At 36.2% G+C, this 12477-nt stretch overlaps 1 protein-coding gene across 2 annotated transcripts in view; it reads right to left on the bottom strand.

Moving 5' to 3' along the window:
- The window catches only part of LOC138701068 (tripartite motif-containing protein 3-like), a 236645-nt gene that overhangs the window by 180833 nt on the left and 43335 nt on the right, over nucleotides 1–12477 (bottom strand). The window lies entirely within an intron of this gene.

The following is a 12477-nucleotide window of genomic DNA, read 5'->3' on the forward strand; positions in this document are numbered from 1 at the left end:
CTTGATCCATTACTGCTCGGAAAAGATCCAACTTCAGATAATCAGAAAATAAATTAAACTCAATTTACGAAAATATGTGACTTGATCCACTTTAGCTCTGAACGCCTCATATGTATATTCACGAACAACAATGCGTCAATAATCTAAATTACACATGAAACAGGTAATGATTAAGTGTTATTAAGATATGCATCTTCGATACAAGTATGCATTCGCATAATGTATTTCTCAGCATTACTGATTACACTCTACTAATTACAATACTTAAATACAATTAGTAATTCAGTGCACTGTCAAATAATACACTCGGCCCAATACTCTATTTTTTTTTCATGGAGTGCAGTTTCATAGAAAGGAATTTGCCGACAGACCTTCTACTGCCCCCTACTAATTGGTTGTCATAAATAATTGTCTTCCTTACTATGACGGAAATCTTGTCTTCTCTTGTTAGTAACCAATCACAACCCTCGTTCAGAAGAATTGACAGGTGCCCGTCAAATCCACGTGGAGGCAGAGTTGCCGCATCTTTTCCGAATTCCAAGAATCCCGTCAGTTTCACTGCATAATTTCGAAGGTCATCAGGATTGTGACAACTGTGCAATGTTTGGACGAGGGGACAGGATGGAATTGTCAGAGCTGTTGTGTAGAAAGTCATAAATCTGTAAATGGGTGTTCAAAGGAGCCACCGAACTGCACTCCTTGAAATAAAATAAGGTATACCAATTTTATTACCGAATGACAAAGAGACTGGTGGAATGACTGATTTACTGAGTGACTAAATAAATGACTGACCAGCTGGGTGAACTTGCTCCAAGAAGAACTGTCGGAGCATCGCTAAAGGGACAAAGATGAGTGAACACGTTGGAGTAAAACACGACACCCCAACTCACGAAGTGTGGCTTTGAACACAAAAGCATTTTTAAAGGTGCGGCTGGAAGCTGCGAGGGAGGGTAGAAGAAAGAAGTAAAAAAAAAAAAAAAACATCAAAGCGTAAACAGACAAATGGCTGAAAGGGAGAAGCTGTAGGAAACTGACCGCAAGGAGGCGATAATTGAAGGGAAAACAAAGTCAGAGAGCTGGACGAGTGAGCGAGCGCAAACACGAAGGACTCGTAAATGAAAGACTAACAAGAGGAAATCAAAACAGATGACTACGCTAGGAAACTTTCAGTCTTGAGTCGAGGCGAGACGAACATCTCTGTCGCTTGTAGCCACATTATTTATGTTGTAATATATACTACAATCAACAAGAGTGAGCTCTTACTGAATTCAACATAGAATTCTTCGAAAAAGGTTACTGCATAAAATAAAATTCAAACTTCAAGCCAAAAAAAAAAGTACAGGCATGAAGAAAAAGTTTGGCGTCACTCTTAGTATATCCATTTTAGTAATTCCTTTCTGACAATGTATTTTACATTATAGGTCTTTCTCCTCAAGAACAGCCCAGCCAAATTACCTTCCACCATAGTCATGCAACACATTTCATTCATTTCTGTATTTTATCTTCCACTTATGCAAGAAAAAAATTAATCATGTAAAGAATTCGCTTAGTTCTTAAAAAAAATTGCTGAATATAATTGCATCAAAATGTTCAATACTGAATGCATAGGCCTATTGCTGGTGCAATTTTTCTAGGAAATTTGCGGAAAAACTCTATGAGGTGCAAAAATTATATAAAAAAATAGTTTTTCGTCGATGAATATATTTTGTTTATACAGTTATGGCTAGCTGTTTCAATTGAAGTGTACAATAGTTTATAAGAATCGATATATCCTTAACAATTTGACTTACAGTTCGAATTCCTATTTTTGTGTGTTGTTTCATTTCGAGTACCGGCATGTCTAGAACACCATAGTCTGACGGGAGACCACGACGACTTAAGGCTGGTTCACAATAAACCGGGAACGAGAACCAGGATGAAAACGAGAAGCAGAGGACGTGAATATGAAAAATTTTGATTCACAATAAACCGAGAACGTAGACGACTATGCATATCGATATGTATGTCAGTAACGATATGTGAAGTCGATATTAGGCATTCTGATGTTATTTGTGTATAAATGACCAACGGCGTTCTCTCATGAGTACAAGGCAGCCTACATAAACACAGGTTAACCAACTTCGAAATTTCAACTGAAACATTTCATTAGGTACGGTACTATAAATGTGCCCATGCATCTTTATTATCACAACCTATTTTACGTCTACCATACCGTAAAATAATTAGAGAAGAAACATTTGTAATAGAACAAAAATGAACACAACAGTAGTTATTGAATTATGTAGTGTGTAATACAACCAATACAGTAATAAAATATGATTCGCTTCCGATTGGTGTTCAAAGATGCAGCTATTGAAAGCCATGTATTCTCCTTCATTTTCTCATCTTTATACAAGGCGCGCCGCTTATCGTAAACGTGAGGATTTCAATATTAGAATCTCATCAAATAAAACTTGAGCCATGATGCACAGCACAGAACAAAATAATGCATAGGTTATGTCACGGTCTTCTTGCTACAAAATATACGACGACAAAATAGCTTTTAGATGGCAATAGACTGAATCTAGTGGGCTGTTATCGGAAACGTGAACGCCAAAGTTGAAACGTGCCCAACTCTCCGTTCCCGATCTCGGGCTCCGGGAAGCTTTTCGTTAATTGTGAATGCTGACATTTAAATGTAGACATTTTAACAATTTTACCGTTTTCGTTTTCGTTCCAATTCTCGTTTCCGGTTTATTGTGAACCAGCCTTTAGAGCAAGATCGGGAAGAGCAAGGGCTGACATACGTGAGATTAGTGGCAAAAAATCAGAAAATGGAAACGTTATTGTGAGTGGCTTAAGGTCCAACAAAAGGAGAGGAAGGGGCAGCATGACCTACTATAGTTTTAGTTATCAAAGAAGAAGCAAGGAGAGAAACAATCTTATTCCTAAAATTGACCTTATCCCAAATAACCTCCATATGACATTTAATTTAACACGACGTCAATTTCCCGGTTGGGCTATCTATGCTATAATTTCAAAATCAAAAGAACGAATTTGAAAAAAAACTGGAAACTGAAATTTATCTCCCAAATTCTGTATTTCGCCACGGCATGCTCTATGTCGCCTTCAGTAGAGTTACGCCACTGCATAGTCTTAAAATGGAAATCATAAACGAACCGAAACATGGCAAAATCGGGCAATAATCACTTTGAACATTGTATACAAAGAACGTTTCGGAAATATCAGATAGTGAAATCATCAAAGGTAAGATAACTGCACACACCGATTTCCTTTTCATTGCAATATATTTGTGGTGTTCGGGTAAAGGGGTATAAGTCATTTTTTTGTCCAGGTAGAATTTTGTTCCCCAGATCAGATAGTGAAATCATCAAAGGTAAGATAACTGCACATACCGATTTCCTTTTCATTGCAATATATCTGTGGTGTTCGGGTAAAGGGGTATAAGTCATTTTTTTGTCCAGGTGGAATTTTGTTCCCCAGATCAGATAGTGAAATCATCAAAGGTAAGATAACTGCACATACCAATTTCCTTTTCATTGCAATATATCTGTGGTGTTCGGGTAAAGGGGTATAAGTCATTTTTTTGTCCAGGTGGAATTTTGTTCCCCAGATCAGATAGTGAAATCATCAAAGGTAAGATAACTGCACATACCGATTTCCTTTTCATTGCAATATAATATATTCTCTTTTAAAGATTACTTCATAATAACATGTCTATTAAAAATCAGTATAGGCTATATTGATTGTCTAAAAATTATATTCCTCACAAATCTTGTATTGCACTGACAATTTTCTAAGTTTATATTAAAATCTGGATATAAGAAATACAATAAGTGCTATGTTTTAAATTGAAAGCATTTTGACGGCATGATGCCATTACGTGCTACTACTACTATTTACTACTACTACTACTACTTACTTACTTACTTACTTACTTACAAATGGCTTTTAAGGAACCCGAAGGTTCATTGCCGCCCTCACATAAGCCCGCCATCGGTCCCTATCCTGTGCAAGATTAAGCCAGTCTCTATCATCATACCCCACCTCCCTCAAATCCATTTTAATATTATCCTCCCATCTACGTCTCGGCCTCCCTAAAGGTCTTTTTCCCTCCGGTCTCCCAACTAACACTCTATATGCATTTCTGGATTCGCCCATACGTGCTACATGCCCTGCCCATCTCAAACGTCTGGATTTCAAGTTCCTAATTATGTCAGGTGAAGAATACAATGCGTGCAGTTCTGTGTTGTGTAACTTTCTCCATTCTCCTGTAACTTCATCCCGCTTAGCCCCAAATATTTTCCTAAGCACCTTATTCTCAAATACCCTTAACACTACTACTACTACTACTACTACTACTAATAATAATAATAATAATAATAATAATAATAATAATAATAATAATAATAATGGGAGGAAGAAGAATAAAGTGCATAAGATTTGTTGAAGATATGGCGTTGTTAGCAGAAGAGATGGTAATAAGGGATACGCTACTGGAGCTAAATGACAGCTGTGAGCAGTATGGGATGAATGCAAATGCAAACAAGACGAAGACCATGGTCATAGGAAGAAAAATAAAGGAGGTAAACTTGCGAATTCTACATGAGGCTGTAGAACAAGTGGACGGCTTCAAAATACTTGAGGTGTACTATAAACAGTAATATGAGCTGCTGCCAGGAAGTCAAAAATAGCAAAGGAAGCTTTTAATACAAAAATATCTTCTGCGGACCTCTGAAAAAATAACTAAGGAAGAGACTAGTTAAGTGCTTTGTGTGGAGTGTGGCATTGTATGGAGCAGAAACATGGACATTATGACGAAGTAAAGAGAAGCTTTGAAATAAGCGTATGGAGAAGAATGGAGCGTGTGAAATGGACAGACAGAATGAGGGAAGAAGCTGTGCTGAAAAGAGTGGGTGAAGAAATAATAATGTTGAAACTGATCAGGAAGAGAAAAAGGAATTAGCTGGTCACTGGCTGAGAAGAAACTGTTTACTGAAATATGCACTGAGATGACTGATGAACCGGAAAAATGTTCGGGGCAGAAAAAGATATCAAATGATGGACGACATTATGATGAGTTGCCAGACCTAACGCGTTGCAAATATTTAATGGAATGTGTTCCACTGTATTTATTTATTTTTTTTGTTTCTTATTCTTATTATCTAAATCGTGTTTATTTATCACTTAACGCCAATATGTATCCCACAGTGTTGTTGTTTTTTATTATTAATCTATTTTTGTGTAAATTTTATTCAATTGTCGGTTTCTGGTTTAATTATGTAAATCCTACTTAATTGTAATGTAATACTAATATGTATACTAATGTGTTCATATTTATTTTTACTGTGTACATTTTTTTTATTGAATTATCGGCTTTTGTTTTTATGTGATTTGTATTTGATTCTAACAACATTAATATGTATTTCACTACGTTTATTTTTATTTTATGAGGTAAATTTTATGTAACTACCTCTTTTGATCTCATTATGTACCTAAATTGTATCAGTATGTAATTACTTAATTCCGATCCAGTTTTATGTTCAACTGTGTAAGCAAGTTTTAATCCTGGTTAAGTGTAAGAGAAAAGGCCTTACGGTCTTAACTCTGCCAGGTTAAATAAAGCAATTATTATTATTATTACTATTATTATTATTATTATTATTATTATTATTATTATTATTATTATTATTATTAAGATATATGGATCACATGCGGAGACTAAGGGAAAGGCAGAAAGTAGGAAAGATTGGAGATTGCTGAGTTTGCAATGAAAGACCTGTTCTTGGAGCGACAACTACGAATAATAATAATAATAATAATAATAATAATAATAATAATAATAATAATAATAAAGCAAGGGTCGTAGCAGGGAAGGTGTGTTCCACTTAAATTTCCTAGATACAAGCAGCCAAGCGTCTCTTTGAAGCCTGACGATGTTGCTTTGATACAAGCAGATAAGTTTCCTGCTACAAGCTGTGTTCGTGTTGAGATATGGACGCTGGCTGAGTGGAATAAGAGACAACCCCCCGAAGATGGTAAAATATGGCAGCGGCTGGAGAAAGAGAGATCCTCTGCATTTAATAAGCGGAACACGCATACTTCACTCCGCCATACTTACGTGGTATCCATTCTGCATCTCAATATACGCTGTTGATCCTGGGAACCCTTGATCTATGAATCTTTGATCCATAATAAATCCTTGTAACCTTGTATGTGAACGCGGTGGCAACTAACGATTGTCATTCTGTGAGAACTGCGAAGAGCTTTTACTAAGGCATTTCTCCGCAACAGCCACATCGTTCTTCTGACTCTGTGTAGCTTCTGTTGTTTAAGAGGGTTGGATGTCTGATACACCGCATAAATTTAGGCGACTCATAGTACCTGTGAGTCAGGATTTCTTATGGTAGTCTATTTGTAAGTCTTCTACAATTCAATTTAATCACTGCTTCAGTTCAAAAATTCTCTATACTCCAAGAAAAGAATAAAGTAATGTAAATCAAAGAACACCAATCATTAATTATTTTGTTAAGTTTACTTATATACGCTTTAACATCTAAGTATTTTTTATAATTATATCTTTTACCTTAAAAATATGATATTGACAAGTCCTAGCTCAATGATTAGAATATCAGTTGCAATATAAAGACATATAAAGACACTGGAAACGATTAAAAAACGGGCTTTCAAGTGTTGTCGTAATAATTCACCATTAAAATGGGACACACTCACGGACCGGAGAACGCGAATTCGATTATGCGCAATGTTCAAAACATACAGAGGTGAGCCTGCCTGGAGAGAAATAAAAAAAATAGGTTGCAGCCGTCAAATTACTCTTCAAGGAACGACCACTCATATAAATTTAGGGAAAGAAGACAGAGGACGGACACTGGAAAGTTTTCTTTTCTGCTATCAGGGACTGGAATGCTTTACCTGCAGACTTACTACAGGCTTTACCAATAACCAAAAATGTATTTAAAAATAGGCTTAAGGACTTTACTAATAGACGGTAGTATATTATACAGACTATTTGAAGGGTGTAATTGATATCTTGTTATTTGAAGTGTTCTATCAGTGAGGAAGTGTGTTGTATCAGTGAAGTGTGTAATGTCAGTAAAGTCTATTGTGTAAGTGAAGTGTGTTGGTGTCAGTGAAGTGGCTGTGCAAAGTATTTGAACAGTGAAATGGTTAGAAGTGTTAGTGAAATCAGGTAGAATCAGTGCAGTGAGTGAGTTGACAGCGAAATAAGTGTAATGCCGAAAGATACTTGTGCAGGTATCAACCTGTCTTAGTTCGAACTTAGGGTTAAGATACAAATTAGATTTACTTTAAATGTTATTTTAAGTGACCATGCTTCATTTAATTTAGGATGCTCCTTATTATTATTATTATTATTATTATTATTATTATTATTATTATTATTATTATTAATTATTGTTTTTATTATTAATTGTGATTATTGAGTGTAATTAATTATCACTGCCAACGGGTATATACCCATTTGCAGTGTGAATAAATACATACATACATACATACATACATACATACATACATACATACATACATAGCAAGAAAAAAAATTACTTCATATATTCTAAACGAGGCCGTGAATATGTTACGAGATAATCCACAAGCGATTATGGAAAACACGGAAATTTTACTTGACGCAAGTAAAGCGATAGGTTCGGAAGTATAGGATTATGTCAGAGAGAAAGTGTATGAGAGTGTAAATGAAACAATGAGTCAAATTAAGGAAGTCAACGAATAAGTAAATGGGTAACAGTGAATCAATAAATGTGTGAATAAGTGATAATAAGTAGGTGTAAATTAATGAGAAGCGGGTGTGATAATTACTGTGAATGTGTGAATTATTAACTATGAGCGAAGCCATATAGGCCTACATGAGAAAGTGGTGTGAGAGTGTGACAAAGAAAGTGTGAATGAAACAATGAGAACGTGAACGAGTAAGTGAACGGAAGTGAGTGAATCAATAAGTGTGTGTGTGAGTGATGAGTAAGTGTAAATTAATGAGAAGAGGAAGTGATAATTACTATGAATGTGCGAAGTCACATACATGAAAAAGTGGGTGTGAGAGTGTGACAAATAAAGTGTGAATGAAACAATGAGGAAGTGAGCGAGTAAGTGAATGGAAGTGAGCGAGTAAGTGAATGGAAGTGAGCGAGTAAGTGAACGGAAGTGAGTGAGTCAATAAGTGTCTGTGTGAGTGATAATAAGTGAGTGTAAATTAATGACAAGAGGATGTGATAATTACTATGAATGTGCGAAGTCACATACATGAAAAAGTGGGTGTGAGAGTGTGACAAATAAAGTGTGAATGAAACAATGAGGAAGTGAACGAGTAAGTAAACGGAAGTAAGTGAATCAATAAGTGTCTGTGTGAGTGATAATGAATAAGTGTAAATTAATGAGAAGAGGGTGTGATAATTACTATGAATGTGTGAATCAGTGACTATGAGCGAAGTCACATACATGAGAAAATGTGTGTGTGAGTGTGACAAATAAAGTGTGAATGAAACAATGAGGAAGTGAACGGAAGTGAGTGAATCAATAAGTGTCTGTGAGTGATAATGAGTAAGTGTAAATTAATGAGAATAAGAGGGTGTGACAATCTCCGTAAAAGCATGATTATTGACTACGAGAGGAGCCATATGCATGAGAGTGGACATGAGATTGGGGTTTATTGAAAGCAGCGCGTTTATTCTCCACCTGGCGACTCCCTGCAGAGGAACTGACTGTACGGTGTTGCGTCTGTAGGAAATAAATTTAACACGACTCATGAAAGACAGCTCTGCCCCGGGCTGTGGTCGAACCCGGGAGCAGGGTACAGCGCACCCGTCCCTGCCGGGACAGCGAACTAGGGTCATAAACTAACGCAGATGAAGTGCATGCAGCACACGAGACCGGAGTTCTAGGGTTCATGACCTAATATGCACACGCCCCACGCAGACAAGAGTCGTCACCATGGCGACGTGGGAGTCGGAACAGAGTGGCATGTATTGCTCATCTTATTAAGTGAGAAATTTACTGGCACTTCTTTCATTGATGTGATATGAACTATCTGTGGCTTAAGCGATGTTTCTAGCTATAAATCTAGTGGACTCGGGATCGATTTTCAGTGGAGAATACTACCACAGTCTAGTATATACAGTCGCGAAGCTCAATACGTAGTAAATATGCAAATATTAGATAGTTGCTCACCACTAGGATCGCTAATATCGCCTCATTACAAGCAATGCAAAATAGTACCGTCACAGTCTATTGTTTCTAGCACCCTCAAAACTCAAGCTTCGTGACTGTATATAGTAGACTGTGATACTACCATGGGTACCGATGCCGGGCACGTCCCTTGTCTTGAGTTCGCTGTGTGTTCTCTTAAGTAGGAGACGCCCAAACTATGGCCCGCGGGTCACATCCGGCCCCCATGGATTTTTTTGTTCTTATAAAGACTGACAATTTTATAGCCTAATTATTAAATTATTAGCTATTTTAGACTAGGAGGCGGATGTTGATTACCTAAAAATCTACTTAAAATTATCAATAAAATGCCCTTAAAATAATGGAAAAATGACATAAAATTAAAAGAAAATGACATTTAAGTATTATTCGCCGTAGGCCTACTCGCACTACAACTTCTTAAAAATTAGTCACCTTGTTTCAATGACTGCTCTGCAAATGTCGAAGAGAGGAGACAACTTCCTGGAATTTGACTAAGATAAAGGAAAAGAGCATGCAACAAAATGAAAGTTTTAAGGGAAAACTATAGATTTTAACTAGGTTTTACAATGTCTTTCAATCAGGGGTGGTCCATGTCAGTGCCTTCATTCTCCGTCTCCTCCTCCTTCAGCTCTTCACTTTTGTTACCAGACCTTCCAGATCGGGGGAGTGTAAATGACAAAACAAATTGTGGGCGTAGAATGCATTCTTGCAATCTTTGTGTTAAAAATATTTTCTACTACAGTACATCCCTTCCGAACCATATTGGGGACACAACGTCCTATTGTCCAGGAAACGGTAAAAATTTCCCCCCTTCCAAACATAAATTCTAAAGACATCCTCGTAGCAACAAAAGAACAATAGTGGTCAAAGCCCTCACTTAAACTTAGCTGTTGTCAAGCATTTTATATTACTTCCGTTGTGTGAAGTGAAGCCTTCAGTGGAATGAGGCATGGACTTTAGAGTTTGTTCCAAACTATAAAACTCAAACTTCACTGTTATTCACTTATTCAGTAGGTAATTACTAGTAGAGCCTACTATTGATCTGTTTGCTTAGAAAAAGATTTAACAGGTCTACATGTAAAGAAGGAAGTAAAATGCATTCAAAATGATCTAAAAGTTCTTCAAAATATTTAAAATGACCAAAAAAATCCGAAAAAAAAATGTAAAAATGACCTATTAGTTCAAAAACGTCAAAAAAATGCAAAAAAAAAGCCATATAAGAAATTAATTTTTTACGTTGATATTAACACACTGTAGAAAGGATTTATACATTAATAGGCATCGTCCTAATGTGAAAAATAAGATGACTTTTCATCAACATCCGACCACTAAACACGACTGCTTCAGCATATCTGGGCAGTGAAGTCTGGCCTGATTGCGCGCTGAGCGATTAGTTCACATTAGTGAACATGGTGATGTAATATACCAAGCAGAAGTAAGGTGGCTGAGCCGCTGTCAGACATTGGCATGGTATTTTGCTCTACAGGAGAAAATCCCAAAGTTTCTTGAAGAAAAAGGTCGCCCGTGTGAACTGTTACATTACTCCGATTAGTTATTCTACTTAGCATAGTTGATTTAACATATGGATGATATATGAATGCCGTATTACAAGGCAAAGACAATCAAAGACGCATATAGTGCAGTGAAATTATTTCAGTTAAAGTTATTCAAGATACAAATTTCTGTGAAAAATTGGAGGCATTTTCCTACAGTGGATTATTTTTAAGCTGGTTTATTTTACGACGTTTTATGAACTGTGATGTCTATCTAGTGTCTGAGTGAAATAAAGGTGATAATGCCAGCGAAATTAATCAGGGTAAAATGCCGAAAGTTACCCAGCATTTGCTCTGGGGGAAAATCCTGAAAAAATCTCAACTAGGTAACTTGTCCCAACCAGTATTTGAACCCGGGCCCGCTAGTTTTACGGTCAGGCATGATGACACCTCCTCCAATGATCTACGAATCGAATATTGTGAAACACCTTTAAGAAGTGATTCTTTTGTGCAAGTTATTGAGGGTACTGACGAACAATTCATTAAAGATTTATAGTTTTTATGAAAATGGATTCTGATATTTCTATGTTTTCGTTTCTGTTTGCCTGTGATGTTAACAGTGCACGGGAACAAATGCAATAATTAGAACAGATTTTTCAGTATAATAATGCAATAAAAGGAGCCTTCGATCCAAAAGATCTGACAGAATTTGATAAATTAATACCTGATGAAAGGTATTCAGTTTTCAAAAACAAAGCCCGGCGTATTATCTCCATGTTTTCATCGACATATAGGTCTACATGTGACTAAACATTTTCAAAAATGGAAATTTAAAAATAAAAATTGAGATGGAGCTTGAGTGACAAACATCTTCAGAAGTGTTCTTCCTCAACACCGCTGAATAGAAACCAGATATCAACACTTTATTATCTTCAAAAACCTAGTTCCACACTAATCATTGGAAAATGTTATAATTTGGAAACTTAACTGGTATCAGAAGTAAAAATAAAGGTATGATTACAACTTTTCCTGCAAGATATTTATTGAAAATTATTGTCTATATACATTTATTTGTATTTTGAGGAAATATGTTTAGTATAACATGTGGACCGCGACCGATCATCCTTGTAGTTACTGATCCTCCAAATAAAAAAAGTTACGACGACCCTGTTTTAAGCGATGACTTCGCGCTATGTTAAAAATCTAGCTCCTTGTGTATGTCAAATGTTCGTTCATTCTCTCCACCATAGTCAGGATGGTAAGGCGAAATGGCCTAATCCTAGAAACAGATTAATAATATACGATATACCAGGGATGAGACGATATTAGCTCCCAATCATGGTAGAAGAGCTCGACCTTGATCACGAGCGCATAGCGCATCCACTACGTAGCGTCGTAACGTAGACAACAGGGATGTACAGTACATGCACGTGCAGCGAATAAAGGCAGTAATTATTACAATAACTTGTGTTACTAAATTTCTGGCTATGTAATAGGGCTAATTACTAAGTTATTTAATATACATGTACATATATAAAAAAAATCGCAAAGGAAAGGGTTTTTAGGAACAAAAAGAGAAATAGGAAAAGTTGATTGTATGTAAACCATTTTATTGTTAAAAGCAATTATTTACTATGTAAATACTTCACGTCATTGGTTAGGAAAAACTAATAGGGTCTACCTGCTAGACGTGTGTGATCTCTAAGTACTTTTGAGTATTTGTTGAGAAAATAATAATGGCAATATT

Source organism: Periplaneta americana, chromosome 6 (assembly GCF_040183065.1).
Source record: "Periplaneta americana isolate PAMFEO1 chromosome 6, P.americana_PAMFEO1_priV1, whole genome shotgun sequence".
In the NCBI taxonomy this organism is placed as follows: Eukaryota; Metazoa; Arthropoda; class Insecta; order Blattodea; family Blattidae; genus Periplaneta; species Periplaneta americana.